This window comes from Aedes aegypti, chromosome 3 (genome assembly GCF_002204515.2).
Source record: "Aedes aegypti strain LVP_AGWG chromosome 3, AaegL5.0 Primary Assembly, whole genome shotgun sequence".
NCBI classification, from domain to species: Eukaryota; Metazoa; Arthropoda; class Insecta; order Diptera; family Culicidae; genus Aedes; species Aedes aegypti.
The window spans coordinates 388,659,701-388,684,810 of record NC_035109.1 but is presented as its reverse complement, the minus strand read 5'-3'; the positions used below and the strand labels follow the sequence as shown (position 1 = coordinate 388,684,810).

General features: G+C 37.0%; 1 protein-coding gene across 7 annotated transcripts in view; it reads left to right on the top strand.

Moving 5' to 3' along the window:
- LOC5563690 (sn1-specific diacylglycerol lipase beta) overlaps positions 1 to 25,110 on the top strand; it is a 111,846-nt gene that overhangs the window by 46,916 nt on the left and 39,820 nt on the right. For 6 of the 7 annotated variants that reach the window (XM_021853892.1, XM_021853891.1, XM_021853889.1 and 3 more), the window contains one exon: positions 6,601 to 6,928. The exons of the other annotated variant lie outside the window; for it this stretch is intronic. The gene's annotated coding sequence lies outside the window, so the exon portion shown is untranslated. The remainder of the gene's footprint in view (positions 1 to 6,600; positions 6,929 to 25,110) is intronic. 7 annotated transcript variants of the gene reach the window in all.

Sequence of the window (25,110 nt, the reverse complement as noted above, 5' to 3'; positions counted from 1 at the left end):
AAGTACAAAAATGAAACCAATTCCCTGTCAAAAAAGACCACTTCTCATTGGTCGATTTGGCAAAGGCCTACTTTCACATCGTTGAGTTGGATTGCAACAGGGCACTTTGTTGCTAGCCCGGCCGTGTTGCTAGTTCGTACATTAGGGTTTTTCATCAGAACTTTAAATATTTTTCATGAAATCTTTTTGTTTCAAATCTGTTTATATTCATTGTTAAGCTTACCCCACGTGCTTCTACAATGCTAAAATAAATAAAAAATACTCAATTGAGTGCAACATAATGAACATGGTTTAAATTTTCTTGAAAAACATCTCCGGTTTTGAATATTACCCTAATATTAAAAAAGTATAGCACCCTCTATTGCACTAAATGAATGAAGCGTGCAAGATACAACCAAAATGTGAGCTTTGATTTTCTAATTTTTTCACAAGATTTGCTTAAAAAAGCTACTGGTAGCACTGGCTTTTGTATCGTCAAGGTTATCGACTGAAAAACAACCGGGCAGTCTTAGTTGAGCTGTCACGTCCTGTCCTAGGTTTTCTGTTGTTTTTCAAAGTTTTGGACTCTACCAGCCTACTTTGATTAGATAGTTCCGTTCAATGATACCATGATTTTTAAGCCTGCGGTAGAACTCTGACAGCTGCGGTAGAACTTGGCGGCTACCGCAGAACGGAAATTTTTCAAAATAACCGCAATATTTCAGCTGATATATTAGACTTTTGGCCAAAATGCCTTTATTTTTTATACAATGATGAACTAGTAACTAGTGAAAGTGAAGTTAAATGTGTATCATTTTGAACGCAGATCTCCGGTTGTTGTACATCGAAGAGCTGGAGGAATCTGTAAGCAGTTAATTTTGATTTACGAGAGTTGAAGCAAGTGCCCTCCTATCTTCATAGAAGGGAAATATTTGGATTTGCTACAAACGAAGACGTGAAGATGTTAAACATAAATTTGGTGAGATAGTTCCTTTTAAATACTTTTTGTAGGTTTTCATGTCTTACAAAACTAACCGTGCCAAAATCGAACGATCTTTTCTGTAGAGCATTATTACCAAACCATTATAGTGAATTGAATAAGAAAGTCATCCTAAGACTTTAATTTTGACCAAATTGTAGAAATTGTAAATAATAAATGCCGAAATCTACAAATTTTGGAAAACCTTTCGATTTTGGCACGTTGCAAAAACCGAATGTTGCTAAAATCGAAGATGTTTCCGAGGGGCACTGTGTCGAAATAAGTTTCACTGCTGAGGCTGTAGTTTGTTCTTGCCAGAGCGCTATTATTCTGGTTCATTCTTCATGGTAAGCTTCAATTTTGTTTCTCTGCCTATGTTTGAATGCTTTGTCCCTGTATTTTCCATACCATATATTGCATAACGAGAAGGGGATATTTTTCTTTTCGTTTAGGGAACATGCTCTAGGAATATTTGAAAGATTTTCTTGGGAAATTCCTTGAAAATCACAGGGTTCTGAGAAATTCTCGCACACTTCCAAAAAATGTTTATAGAAAAAAAGCTCTACATACCTGGAATATCTGAAGAAGATTCTGGGAAAGTACCGAAAATAATTTGTAAAGCAGTATTTAAAGAGTATTTTGGATTTATACTTTGAAAATCTTTGAAACATTCCTGGAATAATTCCTGTAGAAGACAATAAATCTTCGAGATGTTTAGTAGAATACCTACAAGTAGATGATTTCCAGTCAAGACTAGTACACGACACTGAAGACGGCCTTACAGTTGAGGTCGAAATACGCGTATTTGTCAAAGGATACACACTCTAGTGGAATTTGATGGTAAAGTACTAAATTCTGTTTTTCTTGTAGAAATTCTTGAAAAATCCTTGAAAAATTTCCTGGTAGTGTTTTCAAAGAAATCTCCAGAGTGTCTATAGAAATTCCGTAGAGGAACCTATGAAAGATTACACTGTGGAACAAGCACCAAAACGCCACTATTTATTAAATTAGAGGTTTATGAGCCTATTACCGTTTTCAAAAATGTCATAGCACGTCTGAATTTTGAGATATTGACTGAGCAGTCTCGCCAACCAGAGGAGATGCAGATGAAGAAGAAGAAGAAGAAAAAGAAGAAAAAGAGATATTTACTGTTGAAATGCATTATTTATCTATTTCAGGCAACTTGCAAAAAAGTTTGCCAACTTGTACGATGATTTTTGTGTTTAAGGTGAAGATGCATCGAAGTCAAACTTCAAAATTTTCAAGAGCACAAATCTCGAGAACCGAACACCCATTTGAGCTGAAAACTTAATCGATTGGCCACCAGCTAGTGAGCAATCGATTAAGTTTTCAACTTAAGTCTAAGTAGCCCGTCATTCGATTTGGCAACAATGTTGACTTTTCAGCTTGCATTTCAAAGTGATAAAACTCAGTCTTGATAGTTAATATTGACTAGAAAAAGTATCACTGTACGCGCCAACATGCATAAAGTATGCTGATACTTTTTCAGCTGTGTCAGTGCAAAACCAACTGATTTTCTTTGATTCGAAATCGTTAGATGAACTACCAACAATCATCGACGACGCGTACAAATTTAAATGACGGCCTACTTCGCCTTAAACGGATGTTTGGTTCTCAAGACTTGTGCTCTTGAAAATTTGAGCTTTGGCTTCGATTCATCTTCCCCTTAATTTGATCAATTTTTAAAGCATGTTCTCAGATGAATTATGTGAAACTGCTCGTAAAATAGTAAGATGAGAAACGTGCTTAGATCTGATGGGCTTCAACACCGTATATAAGAATAATTATATGAGATGGTGAAGAGAATTACAGTCAACTCTCCCTAACTCGATATTGAAGGGACCATAGAGTAAGGGATACAGAACACAAATCCAGTGCAACTGCAATTCAAGGGACCATCGTGTTAGCCATGAAAATCAACTTTTACTATGGTTCTCTAACTCAATATCGAGATACGGAATATCGAGTAATGGAGAGTTAACTGTATAAAAGCGGATTTTATTATTGTACATTTAAATTTCGCTCAAATTGCATTATCCTTTGACAGAAACGCGTATTCCGACTACCACTTGTAGCGTTCTTCAGTGTCACTTGTATCCAGTATCCAATGGATACGAATAACTGACACTAAAGTAAACTACAAGTGGTAGTTGAAATTCTATAATTCTCTTCATTGAGACTTTACTCAGAGAGTTGGAATACGCAAAAGATATGCGAAATGATGTCAATTCATTTTTATGTGAAGATCATAAAACTTAATATGACAACAGTAGAAGAAGTTCCAAAGATCTATTGGAACCAAACACCGAGTGTCCGAAAACAGTCAGATACACTTTATAATTCATGACACTATATTTAATCACCTACATCATGACACTATATTTAATCCCCTATAGACTCTACGAGAAACGATATCTGGTGACCATGTTTCCTAAATGACCACAATAGTTTCCAAACTGAAACAGGTGATATTTTCTATCGAATAGATCAAAGATTTTTGAAATTTTTTGATGGCGTTTCTTACATTTTTTCCATAATTTTCATTCTGAAATACCCTAGGTACCCGAACAAATTTGGGCCTAAATCTAAAATCATCAACGAATCCCAAAATTTTATTGCCCGAATAAAAAAAAACTCATTTGTGATTCTTTCTGAAAATTTCATCAAAATCGATCAAACGATGGCGAAGTTACATAATTTTGAAACTTTGATGTCGGCACCCATTTTAACTATGGAAATAGTTAATTGGCAAAAATAGTCAATTGGCGAAGAAAGCTCAGCACTAAGCTGAGATGCATACTCTGTCCCAGTTTGGTTGTTGTGCACGAAAGAATAACCAGACGGTCATTTTCGTATAGTTTTTGAAGCCTGTTTCTCTTACGGACAAGACATTGCAATATATAATATATCGTTTCCATTGAAAATGAGGTAAAGTGACCTTTAATAGGTCAAACCCGTACGAAAAAATAACGTGCAGTGAACACTCACCTCACTATCGTTTGGCCCATGAAAAAATCTTTCTTTCGCGGTGAAAAGATCGATTTTATTCCAGCGGAAACCAGATATAATAATGTATGAATATATCATTTCCATTGAAAATAGGGTAAAATGACCTTTAATAGGTCAAGACCGTACGAAAAAATAACGTGCAATGAACACTTACCTGACTTTAGTTTTGCTCATGAAAAGGTCCTTCTTTTGCGGCAAAAAGATCGATTTTATTCCAGCGGAATCCAGAGATATTGAATTATGAATATATTATTTCTACTGAAAATGAGGTAAAGTGACCTTTAATATGTTAAAACCGTACGAAAAAATAACGTGCAGTGAACACTTACCTGACTATAGTTTTGCCTATGAAAAAGTCCTTCTTTTGCGGTGAAAAGATCGATTTTATTCCAGCGGAAACCACATATATTAATATATGAATATATCATTTCGATTGAAAATAGGGTTTAATGACCTTTAATAGGTCAAAACCGTACGAAAAAGTTACGTGCAGTGAACACTTACCTGACTATAGTTTTGCTCATGAAAAAGTCCTTCTTTTGCGGTAAAAAAATCGATTTTATTCCATCGGAATCCAGAGATATTGAATTATGAATATATCACTTCTACAGAAAATGAGGTAAAGTGACCTTTAATAGATCGAAACCGTACGAAAAAATAACGTGCAGTGAACACTCACCTCACTATCGTTTAGCCCATGAAAAAATCTTTCTTTTGCGGTAAAAAGATTGATTTTATTCCAGCGGCATCCAGAGATATTGAATTTAAAGACATTTTTTTGCAAAAAAGCCCACTGTGCATTGCTTCAATATTGCGTACTTGTGTAGAAGTTTAAATTAAAAGTATTGGTTACCCTAGAAAAAGCGCGTGATGATACATAATTTCACCATTATTCTTCGGTGCCGGTGGGGTTTTATGGCGATTTGGTTTAATTACTCCTACAAGTGCGTCACCATTTTACCTAGTTCGCTTTCAGTCCATGCCGACCGGCGGTGGAGCGCCATGGATGAACCTTTCTGCCAGTTAGCAGGAACGATGCAATGGACGATGGTTGTTTCCTAACGTAGTTATGCTGTCAAAGTTCGCGTACGGTTCGGTTGCGGTTGCGGACTCTATGATGGGACGACTCTAAGACCCCTAAGTCAAACAGTTCGGTGCCGAACCGAACTAAAAACTAACTAACTACGTCGGTCAATTATGTAAATGCTCCGGTCTGTGAACTGGTTGCGATGAGTGAGTGTAGGATGTTGAATAAACTGCAGTAGGTACCCGATGAGGAACGAGTAACTCGCACCTTTCTATGCATACCAAACTTTGATATTATACCATAATACCTAAGTCCAATTTGGTATTATTTTTGTATTGAAAGTATGATTTAAAACAATTTAAAATACCTCATTGAGGTTTTATAAGCCACTAAGGACTGTTTCCAGTATTGAACTACTATTGAAAAATTTCAAATCTGTATGAAAATCAATCATGTAAAATTTGGGTGTTACATTATCTGATCCAATGTTCAGTTCGGTATTTGTAGAATATGCATGAGATATTGTATGGGGCCTGCCTTCCTTAGCCGAGTGGTTAGAGCCCGCGACATGCTGAATGCGCCTGGGTACGATTCTCGGTCAGTCCAAAATATTTTCGTAACGGAAATTTCCATTACATCTCTGGGCATAAAGTATCATCGTACCTGCCACACGATATACGAATGCGAACATGGCAATTTTGACAAAAAAAAGCTCTCAGTTAATAACTGTGGAAGTACGAATTGAACACTAAGCTGAGAAGCAGGCTCTATCCCAGTGAGGACGTAATGTTAAGAAGAAGAAGATTGTTTATTATTGGTATTTTATCACTCATGTAGGGCTGTTTTATACTTTGTTCACATGGTATGTGTTTGAAAATCATCTGGTATGGAATACCCTAGCATGATATTCTGCAGCAATTGTCTTCTGCTCGGGCTGCCACGCGCATTTGTCGAGGATAAGTGGATCTGATGTGGTTATAATAAGTTTATTTGGCTTTCATGCATATTCGTGACGTTTTTTTCATGTGCTGTCTTCGTAGACGACTTTTTTAACTGCAGTGGGAATAAATTCTGCGAAATCAAGTCTCTTTACCGTCAATGTCGTTTGTGCTATACGTTCCAGTCCAAGCTAATCAAGACTGTGAACCCTTTGGGGTTGAATAGTTTATTACGTTTTCGCCGAATTCATATTTCAAAACGTTCTCTAGTAGCGTAGAATGGGATAGCTTTGATAATGCGGGTACTTGCATAATGTGGGTTCAAGAAAAACTTCTGTTAATCAGCCATAGCTATTTTCTTTGGAATAAAGATCATTTGAAGCACTACAATTGTACCTGTACTTTGTTTTAAATATAAAACGAAAATATTTAGAACAAATTGCAGAAATATTCGGATTTCTTCCTAAAAACAATCAAAGTTATCCCGTTTTACGGTACTAAATTTTCCATACTTCTCATGTGCTACATGCTCTTGCTAAAATATTGTGCACGTGTACCCAGGTAGATGTCACAAAATTAGCCTTTTAAGTTGTTTAATATCGTTGCTATATAGTTGCGTTGTTTGTTCTTTCCCTGGTGATTTTCAGATACCTTCCACACCCGGATCGTCGTTGGCGGTCGAGGTTCAGTGCACAATAATTGCCGCAAACGGTTGGCGGCGCCATTGTCGGCCCGATGACGTGACATGGTCGTGGACGTCATCGAATCTGCTGCTGCCAAGCTGCCCGGTCATCATCGTTATTAAGGGGAAAAGGCGGGAAGAACGTCTCTGGAGAGGCTAGAGTGATAATAGCAGTAGCATCCAACCATCCAACCAGACATGTGTCTCTTATTGAGTATTAGCAAACATCGTCAGCTCCGGGTTGCAGTTCCTGTGTATTTCGTGTAGTTAATTAGTCTATCAGATTTGAAGGGGTAAGATACTTTGTTTATTCAATTTGTATTGCATAATGCTGAAGAGGTCGATTACGTGTTGAATAATCTTAATCAATAGTCGCAATTGAATTATGATGATTGATATTGGGAGCACTACTGTTGCTTTGCTAATTGATTCTGAATAATTGATTGTTCGATTGCTAATAGATTGGATATTGATTAGAATAAGGTTGCGGTATAGCAACTAGCTGAAGAGCAAACAATTTTCGATATATACATAACTGTGAACTTGGGGCCTTCCTTAGCCGAGTGGTTAGAGTCCGCGGCTACAAAGCAAAGCCATGCTGAAGGTGTCTGGGTTCAACTTCCGGTCGGTCCAGGATCTTTTCGTAATGGAAATTTCCTTGACTTCCCTGGGCATAGATGCCGTTAAGTCACCAGTCACCGTGTGGCCTCCATTCACCGTGCACGTATACAAATTTCTACAGAATATTCATACAATTATCACAAATTATTCTTTTGTCAGCAAAATAAGATAAAACTGATGAAATGAAGTAGTTTTTGTCACAAAGCAATTTGAAAAACCTAGTTAATGTGGTCAAAATCATGTGAATTCTGTTTGATAATGAGATTTTTCAACACTCTTAGTAGAAACGCCAAAAAATCTCATATTTCATTTTAACGATAGAGTATGAAATTTTTCAAAATTTCAACATGTTTTCACTGTGGATACTATGAGTAAGATGTATTTCATCGTATGAGCAATGAGATTTTATGCAAATTAGATTTTTTTATTTTGTTTCAGTTGAAACCCAAATGCACGGTGAATGGACCCTTTCCAATATATATGGTTCCTATTACCGTGCATTAGTGTAAAAGGCATGAATTTATTCGGTAATATTAGATTTATTGTTATGTCGTCATTAAACTACTTCATATTTAGTTTTTGAGTGAATATGGAATGGTTTGGAAAATACAGACAAACCTCTTATAACGATTTTAATAAAAACTAATTATTTAGCCAATTTTTGAACTTTTTATATTTTTTATTATAAATGAAGATTTGAATACTCTTAAAAATGAGTGCGCACACTACTAGCAACATAGTTGCTCCATGAACAACGTTTCTTCAAGATACAAAATTAAATCATGACGAAAACTATACGCACGGTGAATGGTGCACTAGTGTGCACGGTAAATGGTGACATAGAACGGTACGAAGCGACCTTAACATGACATTTTCAAACATAATTTTTGAATATTTTTTTGTTATGCATCACTAGTTTTAGATTTTTCCCTGAATTATTATATAAGTGCACGCTACGTAGTGGTATTCTAGCACGCTTTGAATAATTTGGAAAAGTTATATAATTTTTTGAAGTTCAAATTTTTCTTAAATGCACGGTGAATGGTAGCTTGACGGTATACGAATGCGAAAATGGCAACTTTGGCAAAGGACGCTCTCAATTAAGAACTGTGAAAGTGCTCATTGAACACTAAGCTGAGAAGCAGGCTCTATACCAGTGAGGACGTAATACCTAGAAGAGAGAGAGAGAAGGGGGGAGAGAGAGAGAGATAACTGTGAATGACGCTCATTTTATGATAATTCCCAAGAAGCCATAGGTAAGCCGTTGTTTCTAAGCAAATTAATGAATGAGCAGCTAAACCATTACCCTTGTTATATAGAGAATATGATGAAAGCGTTGCTCAATAACGGTTAAATCTTTCAATATACTCTACAATTTTAAGTTCTAATACTTAACCAATTGAAAAATAAGTGTGAGGGAGAAACAACGAGTCTGAAGTTTGTGTGGAGAAAATCAATGTTATCAACACAGACTGTCTGTGTTATCAATGTAAAAGTCTTCCACTTAAGTTTTCGGCCATAGGTGGCGCTAAAGTCTCTTTTCTATTGATTGGGCATCTTCAATTCAGCCGACAATGTAAATTGAGCACTTATTTCCTCGATATTCCCATATAAAATTTGTTGCCTTCCGTGTTCATGGGTCTGTCTCGTTGCGTAGCGGTAATGCTTCCTTCTAGCGAATTGAGAGTCGTGAATTCGATCCATCCCAACCGAAAAGACGTGCAACTTTTTTTTTGCAATTTAAAAATTGAAGTTAGATTCAATTTGTCCATTTAATCCAATTGCAAAGCATATGTAATGACTAAATTTTTGGTAGTTGTTAAAATGACCACTCGGCTGGATAGTCGCAAATACGATAATTCATAATAAAAAAAATATTCGAGTCATCCTTATTAACACTTTAGCTTTTTCCCTCACTAACATGTTAAATTGAGTATGTATAATGTATGTAGTATGCAAGAAATAATGTGTGTGTCAACACACTAAAAAACATATCACATTGGCAGAATCTGACGTAATGAACTATGCCGCAAATTTAAATTTGTTTTTAATTTTACGGCATATGAGAAATAAGTGCGATTATCAACATTCTCAAATTAGTGTTCGAGCATTTTCGACACATTCTTGTATTATTCAAATGCTGAGCTCATTTTTGAGGCATTATTCTTGTAAATTTACCAGATCGGTGATACAAACAAGTTAGCGCAGGTTATCTCAAGCATTATCCATGTTTTGCAGTCAAGTGAAATTATTGCATTCCTCGTATTCGAATTATTGCTTTCGTTTTTAGAGTTTTTCCGAATTATCTTTAAAGTTGAATTGATGATTTTGGTAAATGTGGTGCAATGACAGATATGTGTTTGGCATGAATAAGTGGTTGAAGAATACCTTCGGAACCAACAGAGCTCAACACCATTGTAATATGATATGTTTTAATCATAGTTTTGGCCAATCGAGGGAAGGGTGTTTGAATGAAATAAAAATGCCTTGGTGTGAAGTGATTTAGAAGCTAGAAATATTGTCATATAATATAGTTTTCTCACACTGTACACATGATATCTAGCATGGAATTAATGCAATGTTTTCGCAAAGGTATTCTTCATCAGTGCTGAAAATGTTTGTATCACGAAGCACCTCACGAATGTAAACCAAAGCAAAACAAATATGACAGACTCGTGAACAGGCTTGGTGATTTAGTTCGCACCTAGCTCGGGCGAACATACCAAAAGAAATTACGAAAAGTTCGCGATCATTTAGTCATGAATCAATATGATGCATTAATGCGATATATCATTAATAGTTTATGTTTTCTAGGTTAGAATTTAAATGTATGAAATATGGAATAATGAAACGATAATCACAGAAATGTGCTTTGCATCATGAGATAGGTCATATTTGTAAAAATAACTACAAGGAAATGGGTCACGCTGATCACTGTTTTTTTCTTCTCTTTATCATCATCAACATACCAACTGAGGAAGAGCCTTTTTCCAGCTTACTCATTCGACTCGTCTCAACTCACACGCCGCGCAGAATGAGCAGAAAACATTTTCGCAGTTATCAACTGAAGGTTTTTTTTGTCATGGTACATTTGATTTTATACATTTGACACGCGATTAGCGATTAAATGTGGGGTTATGTTGCAAGAGTTTTGCAAGCTTAAATGAATATTTATGGTTTCCTGTACTTTGTATTATCAAAATCTATTCTCTAAAATAATTGTGGTGATTTTTCATCTAAAGTTATCACTGCCAACTTCGACTGGGATGCTGTAATCGCCATTATATAACAGTGCTACCTTTCTCCTTTCAGCTCTGCGTTAGATCATGAATAGGCTAGCACTAAACTAAACTAAAGTGTTTTGTTCAGTAAATCAATATTGAATAGGTTTATCAAAAACACAAAAGTGTACAAACTCTAGAACAAGCATAAACAAATTAGAACTTTTTGGTTAGAATTTCTTTTGCTAAGTTGTATGAAAAAGCGTATGGCAGTTGGTATAAGCTCATAACACTAACATAACGAAAATTTAACCCTGAGGCTATTTAAAACATTTAATTGCTTCAAAATGAGTTTTAAGTTTAAGTATTTAAAAAAAAATGATTTTTTTTTTGTTGATAAAAACGGAATAATTTGTTGACGAAATCGGAACGTGATAAAAACGGAATATAACTGTATATATGAAACTTATTTGATTTTGATTTAAGGGCGTTTCAAGTTCTTTCATAAGGGTGCCTTGAGGTTTTACACAAATGCTTGGAAACCGATTTTGGCCCATAGCGGGGCAAAAGTTTATGTCACAAAAAAAAAAAATGCAAATTGCCTAAAATCCACATTATACCACCCATTAGTGAAATATGCCTGATTGTGCCTAAAAATCACCTAAACATTACAATTAACCTTGTTTTAGTTATTTTTTCTATTAAATTCTAGTGTGTTTTTATCTGCAAACATAAATTCATGGCTAGTATAAGGTATTCTTGTCATAAAAGTATCGATATTTTGTGTTTCAGTCAACGAACTTTTGCTTCGAACTTTCGAACTCATTGATCCACCGGTAGAACAAAAGTTCGTTTAAGAAAATTATTTTTTAAATAGTTATAACTAAATATGGATGAATATTTTACATAAGTTTTTTACTCAAAATTGTTGGTTCAAGGTTCACAGTGTGGAATTATTTTTTTCTCAACGGCTATGGTTTTTTTCGGAAAGAATTGATTATTCCACTAGGATTGAACTTATGGGTGTCCGGCCATTTGGCCGAATGCCGTTTGGCCGAAAGCCATTTGGCCGAATGCCATTTGACCGAAAGGGTCATTTGGCCGAATGTCGTTTGGCCGAATCATGAACAAAAAAATCAAATTGCTACAACGCCGATGTGTAGGATTTACAAGTGTGACCCAATAAATGATAAGCTAATTGATTTGTTGATTTTCATGATGTGACGGGAAGTCATGTTTGCCACAATATAAGAGCTCCAAGAGAATGATAACATCAATCCTTTAATTCCGGACGAAGTTGTGAACTCCACACTTCACGTCAAGACATTGAGGTGAAGATTGATTTGCCACTGGATAAACAACGGTGTAATAAGGTTTCAAGTGTTTTAAATGATCTCATCAGATTTTTTTCCTTCTTTTAAACATAGGCTATTGTTTCTAGTTATACTGGTTTCATTACTATCTGCAATATTTAAGCTTATATTTTAATTGGGAATTTTTCCTTCTTCAAATCATCGGCAATTCTTTGTAGTTGTACTGGTTAAATGATTATATGCATTGCACTTGTTTAAATTTTCATAAGAGATTTTTCCTTCTTTTGATCATAGGCTGTTCTTTCAAGAGAGAAATATTTTTCATAGTTATTGTAATTAAAGCTTATAATACATTTTATTCAAAACATTTTTTTTAGCTCAAGGGTAATTTAGATGAGATGTAATTTTCCTCCTAGATTAAGATTACAACATGAGAACTGAAGACTGCACCTTTGCTTGAGTATAGCAATAAACGACACGGTGAACACTAACGTCAAAGAAGCACACTGTTTCTCCGTTGTGAAAAGAAGAAGCCAAGACTTGTAGATATCAGAACTCACGGTGTACTATATTAAGAAGGTGATATATTCCGAAAACTGACAGCTACTTGACGACGTCATTCCTATCCAACTCAAACAAATTTGCGATAAAAATGATCTAGTGCTCCGGAAGGTATATGGTACGATAGGAGTGACGTCACATGTTCACAATCAAACTTGATATTTACATCAGTAAAGAGCCTGCCTTGTTAATTTTTATGCCGTGGTCAGAACTATGACTATGAGGGATCGAAGCAAGCCAATCCAGCAGAAGGACGAATAAATTTTAAACTGTTTTAGTTACTGTCAAAAACTAACTACAAACGCGATGCCAAAACATCCGCTGGTGGCTATTAACGCTAGCGTAGAATTGAACAACAGCCTGCATTTAGGATGTTCTTCTTTCAGCTCTGTCTGTTTCTTCAACTAACACTAAAAAGCTTATCCTTTTTTATGAAAGCTGAGTAAGTTCTTTGAAATTCATTATAAATCCATGCTAACTGTAGTTCACTTCGGTTTTCAATTTCGGCCAAACGGCATTCGGCCAAATGGCGTTCGGTCAAATGACCCTTTCGGCCAAATGGCGTTCGGCCAAACGGCATTCGGCCAAATGGCATTCAGAATACTGTTCAAGATATTATAAGGATCTGCCCATAATTCTGTCAAAAAATTATCTGAGATGATGTGAAAAAATCTGCTTAGGATTTGGTGAGAACCTGAGAGAGAGAAGACAGCTCACTGACAACTGGCTTGTTTTCTTGGCTTCTTTGATTTCTTCTTCTCATGTTTGGGTTGCGCACAATGGTTCGGAGAGCACAAACTGGGCCAAAACTATTTCTTATCAAAAAGATCATAAAATTAAACAATTTCAATAGCAATTGGAGTCTAATCGACAATATTTAAATAATCAACGATTCTATATGCGAGAGCACAGAAAAACAACATGAATATTCAATCACATCCAGTTTAAGTTTGATCAAATTTTGACGGTTTTTCACGCACTGCCCTTCGAATGTGCGGTTTTCCAGTGACAGTGGATGACAGGTTCCCTAGACTTTTCGGAGCTCGGAATCTAAGCCAGCTGTCTCCTCTCTCTCAGGTGAGAACCAGTCAGAATCTTGTTTATGATACACTGGGATTGTGGTGGACCAATGTAGTCTTTAAACAACAACTTATTTTACAGTTTGATAGGAAAGCTGTTTTGTATTTATTTGTCTTTGAAAAAGCTGTGTGTTTTAAAAATATCGAAATTGAAAAAGTCAATTGAGAATAAAGTATTGAAATTGTAATATAAAATTAGACTTGGAATGTTCTACCTTCTAGTTAGTACCCAGACAACCAGAAATCGCATGAAAGTTCACGTTATAACTCGTTTATTCATACTAATTACATCAAACTCGCAAAACACCGTGGATAAACTCGTCAGATTGATGAGTTTCCTCGCTTAAAGCACTTTTTTTCTGAGTTCATTTGTACATTTTGCTTCGTCCCGTACACTCGTACAAAGTAAATCGAATCAATCCGTAGCAGCTGTCAAATCAACATTTATTATCATATGTTAAGTCGCATAAGATTACAAGTTAGTTCGGTAGAATATGTATACACTCGCAATGTATGTTATTATTCGTCACATAATAGATGCACGCATATCGCCTCCACTTTTGTACGTAGAAGGCCTTTTCGCGACATATTATAAGTGAAATTTTGCACATACAAAGCCTCCAGGTGATTTCGTTATACGTACATTTTGGTTGTCTGGGTATAATAGCCAAGGAGCCAAAATGACTACATGAATCGATATTAAGGTTAGGATTACATGACGAAGAATAATTTCCCTTAAATGCGCTACCCCAAAAGCGTCGAACCGTAATGATAATAAATAAATTTTCAAACTGTTAGGTGGAATACCTGTTAGTAAATGAAAACCGAATGTATTACCATACCCTTTAATTCCACAATAATTTGTATCCTTTGACAGATACGCGTGTTTCGACCTCAACTGTAAGGCCGTCTTCAGTGTCGTTAACTCGACTTCCTCTAGTACACGACACTGAAGACGGGCTTACAGTTGAGGTCGAAATACGCGTATCTGTCAAACGATACAAACTCTAGTGGAATTGAAAGAGTACTAGATTCGGTTTTCATTCATTTATTGAATCATTGTTTGAAGAACATACGAATGCAATCGGATACAATGCTCACCATACCCACCAATCTCCGACGCACGAGTTAAATCATTCTAATTGCACTCTAGGATGATATCAATCGTAGAATTCGCAAGTATTCCTGTAACTATTCTGCAACTTCATTGTTGTTTCAACCAGGGTGGCTTGTTCCTTCCCAGTTGGCACACAGCAGATGAGGGGGTTCCCACGGCAGTATAGGTACGTAGTACCGGGCTCGATTGAATAATCTCTAACACACGCGACCGTTGAATCGGAAATAAGCTGGATTGCAATGCATTCGGTGAGAAGTTTTACCTGATGGCTGCCTATGATACCGTAATTGGTTACGGCATATCTGCACCGCAAAAAATAAATTTAAATCCTGCCTGAAATGCGAACAGATTATTTCTTTCGATAAAAATGACAAGAACACATTTTCGAGTAAAAGTAAACTTGTGGTGAAATGACCAAGAGGTATCAAACGTGGCTGTAGCTCTCTATACCAGGGTTTGATTCCCACTCGAAATTTTACATTTTTTGTTTCGATAAATTGTCGAATTGGTTCCATCAATTGAATAATCGATTTTTGCTGCCGCTGATTGATATTTCACGTTTAAAAGATATAACATTTATACAATTACTGTGCTTCATAATTCTGACCGGACTGATGCACGAGTTGAAATTGAAATCCCAAAATCATGATTATGACTCATGATATTTTGATTCTAGTGTATTTTCAGCTTATGAAAATACAACCATAATTCAGAATGCTATAACGCAACACATGTATATTTCTTTTTTGATGCTGATTGCTTGGAAACATGACTCAAATGTATGAACTCATGACTCGCGCATTCCTTTATGATCTAGGGTAGGTGAACCATTACGCTTATGAAGAATCATGATCATCACTCCAGATATCATGATTTGTCATCATTATACCATGACTTAACAAATACATGAATTTAATTACTCATAAACAAAAATTAAAGCATCAGATGTTTATCTGTACAGCTTAAACGACGTGATATTCCAATTTAATTTTTGATGTGTATCTATGCATCTAACTGTGCATCAAAATCGCGCAGAGTAACGTGAGTGAGCGGATGAATTGATTCGTTATCGTTACACTGGTGACTGTGCAAAGAATTGATCGAACATCAGACACAATCGAGCAGAACCGGGTTAAAGTTCATTTCAATTTTGCACCCCGATTGAGCGTCACATAGCTGCCATGGACGAGTAGTCACTTATCAGATGTGTGTGCCGCAGCACGAAACCCACTGCTGGAGATAATCTTGATAACTAATTCCAGTCACGCTTTCGGAAGCCCACGCGTTCGGTTGTGTCTGTATGAACGTTGCAAGTTGATAGAATGCGCTTCCTCACATCGGGAATCAAATAAATACAACTCTCCTGCCAATATAGTAATAACAACATACAGAGATAGCTTGATGTAAGATAACTTTGTCTGTGAGATAACTTTTTGCTTCAGAAACTTATCTAATCGGAACTTATCTTATATCGAAGTATTGTTCTGAGGCGACTTTTTATGCTGCTGTGTGAATTTGTCAAGGACTGAGAGAATCATCATTCGATGCTGTAAAACATTCTAAGCAACTGAAGTTGCGTTTTGAAACATACATTTTTATGTAGCGCGAGCCCTAGATACTTAACTTCATCTGACCAATTTATTGGAACTCCTCTCATCATGACAACATGTCTTCATGAAGGTTTCAAATAAAGAGCTTTTGGTTTATGTGGCAATAGTATAAGCTGAGTTTTGGAAGCATTAGGAGAAATTATCTATTTTTGCAAGTAGAAAGAAATCTATCCAAACTTTTCTGCAATCTACTATAGATGACATGCAGGAATTGTCCTTGGCTGAGAGGTCTCTGTCATCCGCAAACAAAGATTTTTGTTACGTGTCTGAGGTAACACAGGTAGGTCAAATGTGAAAATATTGCACAATATTCGTCTCAGAATACTATATTAAGGAACACCAGCTCTTACAGGAAAATAGATAGAGTACTGGAGTTCTAACAATTAACCAAAAGTGAACGATTTGACAGAAACCTAGAATTATTATATCAATAATAAAAAAAAAATAAAAGTTTTTTTTGCCAAACATTGTCGAATTCTTTATCTATGTCTGGAAGAGCAAGACCAGTGGACTGCCTTTCAATTTGTTGAAACGAACTAAATTTTTACACGTAAAAGATCTAAAAGAGTTGTCGAGTTGTCATACTATCTGTATCAGTATTCCATTTCCAATTCCTATACCAACAAATGACAATAGTTCGTGAATCGAAATAGCTCGTCTGAAAGACTTCGCAATTGTGCAATAGCACAGAATAAACAACTACACTCCACAATATCAATTACTGGTAATAACTTTCCCAACGACCATCGGGAAACCGGCATAATTTAGTCTTCCGGGTTGGTAACCGGTAAACAGTGGAACAATGTTCCAACAAGGTGGTCATAATCACGACTTTCTGTTCTGCTAACTCTGAAATTGTTCAGGTTAATTATCAGTTCTGAAAAAAATCCTGTAAGAGCTGGTATTCCTTCAGGCAGCCATGTGGGACCAGAATTGTAAATTATATTCACAACTGACTTAAATGAGTTACTCCACGGATGTCAGAAATCTTTGTTTATGGATGACACTGGCCTCTCTGCCAAAGGACGACCGCAGAAAAAGATATTGCTTCTTCATACTTGCAAAGATGCTTTACCAGGAAGAGCGTTATGTAATGCTGTTAAATGTGTACTAATGTGTACAATGAAATTATTATTTAAAACACAGTCCAGTGCGCTTCCATTTCATGTTCCCAAGAATACAAAGCCCATACCGTTCCCGTTCTCGTCCATATCTATTGCGTGGATTATTGCCCTATAAGCGTGAAACGGGTCCAAGTGATATCCCGCCAATGATGATGGATAGAGAGGCGCCTACCTATCCTCGTACATCAATTGGTGACCGACGGATGATAATCGATAAGAGGCTATGGACAGCGGTTATATTCGATTCACGTGACGGTTGAGCGGTAATTGCTCGGTGGATCATCAATGGGGTAATCGAAATTCATTGGCTAAGTTTGCGAAAGTGGTTTTGTTGAATTGATACGAGGTTAGTATTGTTTTCGACGCAAAACCATCAATTATATATGTTACCAGGGAGTTAGTCGTTAATTCTGAAGTATTTTAGTCCTTGACTTACCAATGCGAACATGCTTAATTGGAAAAGAAAGCTCTTAGTAACAGCATTCATTTGATAATAAAACCATGTTTTACAGTAATGTTTTTTTATTTTACACCTTTCGCGCCTCTTATATGGTTGTAAACCCAGATGTACTCAGAAACGTCATGTTAGAAAATAGGTGACACTTATAAGTTTCCACCAATTTCTTTTTGTTCAGTGATAATGTCAAATAAACTGTATGGGAGAAATACATTTGATGCATTGCATGAGCATGAGCATAAGCATGATTGACCGCCCGCAGTTGCTATTCCGTTATTGCAAGAACAGCCGTACTTACACAGAGAACGAACAGACGCTACTCAGGATCAGTAGCATCCTCAATGTGTATGTACTGGTGCTCTCATTATTATAACAAACAATACCGGCGCCGGCTGCGTCCGAATGCAGGTCAATTTTGGGATGAGAGGAAAATGTTGACGTGTTCCTTGCTTTATGAACGCCGAGGAGTCCTCTGCACTTCCACAAGAAAACACTGGGAATTTGGATATGGGAAAGGATTCGCTTTGGTAAACGATATAGATGTAACACCCGCAAAACGCGAACCGGACACGATTGATCCGAATTCTGTCGCTCGCCCAGAAAGGAGCATGCAACAGATTAGATGGATTAAACTCTACTCTGAGAGAAATACATTTGATGCATTATATATTAAGTCTTAAGTTTCTCAAAAAGTCTTCAGGATGCTCTTCATTCTCAAGTGACTATTTCAGTTTTATGACAGACTACGATCTCTTATTATCACAATATCTTTTAATGCAGCTTAGGAACTTATCCATTTTAATAACTTCAATAAACTGTTTAGCTCCATTGAACCCGAAGAAGTCTGCGCTCAGACATACTGGACCAAGAGATTTTTAAAGGTTTCAGGAGAATGTAGACTAAGAAGAAGAAGAATGTACACTGAGCATTCGATAAATCAATATAACAGCATTGTTCACTGTAATAATGAAACATTAGGGCAGTTCAAAACTTAAAAATGTTTAAAAATCCAAGCTCCCATATCTTCCTTACCATCCTTACCATAAAAATAGCGTTGCTGACGGTTCAATTCCCGGTCGGTCAACAAAATTTTGCTTGCTGGCTCGATAAGAACGGAATCCTGCTCGCAAACGAATTCTTCGAACGGTACTGCGAGCAGCAGCGTATTTTTGTGCGATTTCATTATCTGATAGTCCAGGGTTTGCTCTGACGGCTCTCAACACCTTCTGGTTCAGCTTGCGGTAATGTTCCACTACGACACTTTCGCTCGAGGCACTCTTTCGCTCCCTGAAACGTTTGAGCACATCATACACGATTGATTTGGCGAATTTCAAAGTTTTTGTGCTTTTTATTGCGGATCACGTTGGATTATCAACGTGGGTGTGGAGATTTTTTCTCTCCTCTCGGCATCCATCTGGAATAACTTTTGACGCACTGCACGAAACCGTGAAATTTATACTACAGAAAGTGGACGCCTACGTCAACAAACCGCTGTAAAAGAATTTTTGCAGTTGTCATTTTCCGTGCCGCTGCAACACAATAAGTGATTCTGGATTCTGTCTGGACAGAACTTTAATTTTACATGGATTTGATATAAGTAATGATAATAATAACAATAATTGAATTATGAACGAAAAAAATCTCTCCAAAAATGTTTTTTTTCGAGAGCTTCTTTATTTCCAACCGTTCTGCCGTCTGATTCAAGATTCGAAGAGCATAAATAATCGCGGCGACACCAACTTGAACCTGTCGCACGGTCTGGGCCTGAGGGCGAGTTGAAAACCATCCGTCATGGGTGTCGGGGTTCACGGATCTCTCCACGCTATTAAACGCCCTTTTGTCGTAAATATCATCCGTCTGAAGTTCAAAGTCAGCGCATGATCGTCATTTGGTGTTGCTGTTGTTGTTTGTGGCGTTGATCATGTTAGGTAAGGAAGTTTTGTTTTGCGTACTTATTCTGCTTACGGCTGTAAATAATTATTGACAGTTCAACTCCCTATATCATTACCGCTGAAGGTGCTCCGAAGGCAACACACGTTAACATGATTGTTTAGGCAAGGTAAAGGCTGTGGAGAAAAAGCAGACAGTCCCAGATTGCGCACAATGCGGTGGGAGATCATTAAATTTGCACGATTCTCACGCGATTCTGGAGATGTTACGCCGGAAGGCATTTGTACGTTTGTGCATTTGACTCTGCGCTGCACCGAATGACGATTGAGGTCGTAAAAGGGGTATCATTGAGTTTTTCAAGCATTTCATCAGATACTAGATTTGTTATAAAAAGTGGCGAACAAGTTTTATAGAACATCTTCACAAGTTCATCCATGGGTTCCTCCTTGGATTTTTTAAAAGAAATAACGTTGACAACCTATCCAGTAATTTAGGACTTCTTCATCTTCTTCTTCTTCTTCTTGGCTTTACGTCCTCATTTGGACAGAACCTACTTCTCAGCTTAGTTTTCTTGTGAGCACTTCCACAGTTATTAACTGAGAGCTTTCTTTGCCAAAGCTGCCATTTTCGCATCCGTATATCGTGTGGCAGGTACGATGATACTCTATGACCAGGGAAGTCAAGGAAATTTCTATTACGGAAAGATCCTGGAGCGACCGGGAATTGAACCCAGACTCCTTCAGCATGGCTTTGCTTTGTAGCCGCGGACTCTGACCTCTCGACTAAGGAAGGCCCGTTGAATTTCTGCTGGAACTGCAGAATAGCACTAGGAATAAGACTGGACATTCATATTCAAGAGACATCCTTTTAAGAATTCCTATCAACTTCCTAGTGTAACTGGTAGAATGAATTCCTGGAGGAATGTATGGGAAAATATTAAACGTATTCTAGTATTCTAGGGGACTTGTTGGATCTTTGGGGTCATGCACAAATTACGTCACGCTCCAAGGGGGGGGGGGTCGAGCCAAGCCTTACAACATTTTCGGAGGACTCATACAAAAAGTGTGACAAAGGGGGGGAGGGGGTCGAAAAAGTTGAAATTTAGCGTGACATAATTTGTGTACCATCCCTTTGGGCGAATTTTTCGATGAGCACCGATTACATTTCATAGTTGCTTGAGATGTTTTCCTGAGAAGGAAATTTTTGAATGGGAAATTCATGAAGTTACTGGCAGTTGAAGGTCTGGCAATAATTAAACTTTTTTTCTTCAAACTATTCGATTCTTCAAACTTTTGAAGAAAATCGTAATTATTCTCTTGAGGTTGTAATTCCTGAACGAATTCAATGGGGAATGTCTTACGATATTTCTCAAATAATATGCAATGTATGTTGAATTGCTAGATTTTCAAGAGTTTTTGGAAGATTTTCATTTGAGTTTTTTGAAAAATATTTAACAAAAATTCTGGTGGAAATTCTTGACAGATTTTTCGAATGAATTTTTAGAGGAAATCTTGTAGTAAAGTAATCGCGTAAAATACTATTTAAAAAAATGCGTAATTAATGCAAAAAGAATATCTGCCCAACTGAGCGAAAGAAGTATCTCGTGAACGAAGGGGCATCATATGCTCCAACGCGTTAATACCTTTGCGGAAACCCGTAAAAGCGCAAACCACTTCTTGTGGTCGTTATGTCTCCCTTGCTGCCGACGTCGATCAACGAGTGCATCCACAGATGGATGCTTACGACTTAAGATAAAGTGAGCTACAAGCAACTAAAAGTTACAATTGCACGTTTAGCCCATGAAAATAAACTTGAACGTAAGAATTTGTCGTTCTCGTAGAGTTACTTACCACTTACACTGCTAGTAGATGTCCTTGAGCCGATTAACGTTCTGCAATCGAAACTACTCGCACGTAAGCCAGCTAGTTGGCCGCTGGGTCGATTCTTAGATTGAATACCATCTTGGCTTAGCTAGTTCTAAATTGCTACTTGCGCTCGGTCAGTGATTCCCAATCTGAACCTTCTGGACATACACAACCGGCCCATGATCTAGTGCGTGATTTATCCATCAAAGTCACTTACGCCAGTAAACAACACAGCTAACTGTTCTTGTTATTTCAAGGTGAACGGGTCACCGGTTGACAACCGCTGTTCTAGAATGTTGCACCATGGCTCGTTTATGTCAATGCACATTAGCTGTGATGTTTCGAAATTCGCTGCAACGACCGCAAAACGTTAGAATTCTGCACTTTTGTGATCGAGCAGTTTGGAGGCATGATCAGTGATGGCGCAGTATCTACACTTGGCTTTGGACGCATAATCTGGCAGCTAACAGTGTGCGTCGCCAGTCGAGCCTTGGAATTTCAGTTGAATACCCTGACCTCAACTGCCTTAGGATAGAAGCGTTTTCCTCGATCTGATCAAGCGAGAATGTGATGATTATTTTGTTCTGCTGAAATTGGGTTCTACTCTTTTTCAAAGAGCCAAAGAACCGTTTTCCTGAATACACTAAAGCCTTAATTTATGAACTGGATCGTAAATTGAATTTATTCGTAAGTTGAATTAGTTCGTAAATTGAATAAGTTCGAAAAATGTGGGAGTTTAGTTCGAAAAACGAAGTTTGGCATTTTGGAGTCCGTTTCTAAGAAAACCATATTATCAGTACATACAGTACTGGACAGAATAAAGTACGCATTGGCCGTTTTCCCATACAAAATGGTCAAGTTTGGAGATCTGAATCTCAGCTTTTAGTGTTCCGATTGATTTGAAATTTTCACCACAGCCTAGATATAACATAGACTTTACTCAATTAAAATATCACTGCATTTGAAACACAATCTTTTAAATTAATAAAAATCTTTCAATTTGCAAAAAATTGCAAAATTTAATTTTGAGAATATTTTGAAAATAATCAGTTTTACCGAAAAATGATGTTTTGCAAATTTGTGTGTCTTATCAAATTGTACATTTTTGCAGAAGGACATATTGCTCTAAATATTTTCATTTAAAAATTATTTTTACTTTAATATTTTGTCATTTTTATCAAAATTTGAGATTTGCGATAACTTAAAAGTTCGTTAATGAAAAACTATGAATATCGAACCTAGCAAATTTGAGGTTACTTTCAAGCTGCAGGTCAATCGGACAACTAGAAACCGAGATATAAGACTCCAAACTTGATCATTTTGTATGGAAAAACGGCCAATGCGTACTTTATTCTGTCCAGTACTGCATATGGTCAAACCCCCATGAGTCGATATTACTCATGGAACCGTACTAGAAACAAAACAACCCTGACTGGAAGAAACTGTAGAGTTGGAAGGAATGTTAGTTAGACAATTATTGTTACTAGAGACCGAATATACCTCTGCGTCTCCACATGGAAAAGATATTGGGTTAGCGGGAGAAGGTGGTGATAAAGGTGATACGATTCACAATATAATCATGCCTAACCGGATTGCCGATATTACTCAAAACGCATTTCATGCCAAACGAATGTGCTTCCGCTAAAGCAAGCGACACAATCGATGGACCAAACACTTTGTAAAATTTTGTAAAACCAAGTTATAGAGTATAAAAACTACTTTTGAGGCAAACCATATCTGATTGTATCCGTTGTTGATATCAACCAGTCACGTTCTTATTCTCAATTACACTGTGCACGACGCGGAAAAATTATAACCTTGATCTGCGTGTTGAGGGGTGAGTTCACGAGCTAATTGATCTCGCCTAGTCAATGGTAGAGTATATGGTCGAGTGGGCTTAATCCCAGTCATCAACCGAGTGGAGTGATTAATTCGAGTCCGGATCCAAGCACGTTTGCGACGGGACTTTCCCTAAAGGAATTCAATTGATCACCCATTCCGTATGCAAATTTAATCTAACAAATAATTTCCACCCTCCGATATCTATTTCTGTAACGGGTTCTGGTTGTCACACGTGAATCACCGTCTGCCTGGTTTTGATTTTCCCATCGGAGTCAGACGATTGGTTGATACGCTCATACATTAGCGAACCGCCTCCATAAAATCTCAATCATTTGACTCAGCACAGAAACTAGCTTCGACATCAATTGAAATCAATTCAATATTCAATTACTACCGCTGATTTACTGCATCAGCGCCATTGCCATCGCCCAGCTCAACATCTATCTTTAACAGTGTGCATCGCACTTTTCTGCATTGACTCGAGCTGATGAAAATAATTGTGGAGTAACAAATTTGGGTATGGCATCCCGAGTTTTTATTACCTAGGTATAAGAGAAGTACATGATTCATACATGATTTTGGCTGACATTGAGGAAAAACACGTATGTTCTGTTAATTTTTTAACAACTTTTGTAATGTTAATTGAATGCTTCTTCTAAATAGTAATCATAGTGGGTTATAAACCATGTCATGAAGAAAATCATCATAAGTCATGTAGTGTTCAGTAAACCACATTTACATGATAGAGATACATTGATTTAATCATCAAAAATAGTAGAAAAGTTGACGAAAATAACCCTGTTTCCATAAAATTTAAGCTCAAGTCATTCCTAGGCTAAATTAAAATACTAAAACTTTCAAAATAAGTATTCGATGAGAAACCTTGCAGGGCAAAGCAGCACTCATACCCAATCGTCACTTACCTCCATCGTCGGTTGGAGATTCCCGATTATTATCCTGACGCAGTTCTGCCTGTAAGCTACCAGCTGAGAAAAGGGAGATAATCTAATTTTTCCACTACTGAGTGGTTGTGCTGTGCTGTATGTGGTTTCCGGCGAAGGCATTGCTTAATGGTTTCGTTATTTTCCGGTCGGTGATGCTGTGCGATGTTGTTCAAAGAGTTGGTTGTAATGGTGATTCATAATAAACGGAAAAAATGCTGGTTTTTAGTGGATCGCATTTCTAGACTCAATCAATTGAAGCAGGCTGGTTGGAAAGTTTTCAAATGGATCCTGCTTCTTTCATAGTTTAACTTGCAATTGGTTTTGGCGTTACGTAATGAATGAACTCTTCTTCTTCTTTTTCTGGCCTTACGTCTCAATTGGAAAAGAGCCTTCGTCTCAGCTTCTACGGTTATTAACTGAGATCTTCCTCTGACAATTTTCTGTTTGTGGATGTGTTTATCTTGTAGTAGGTACGATGATACTGGGAAATCGAGAAAATTTCCTTTACGAAAAGACCCTCGACTGGTGGGATTCGAACCTACGAGCCTCAGCTAAGTCTTGCTGAATAGCTACCCGTTTACTGCTAATGTTATCGGAGCCTAAATGTACGCTACCAAATCTTTTAAAAGCTGAGATATTGCTTTCAAATGCGAATTTAGTGAATCCTTATGTTATCATGCGACCTTTAAGCACTGTTCATGCTGAAATATTATTATTTCAAAATAAGAATGATCGTTTGTATGTTATCAAAATGTTCAGCAAAGCTGCCTGGGTTGCTTAAGATCATATTTTTGTAGAAGAAAGCTATTATGATATATAAAAAGTTTATGA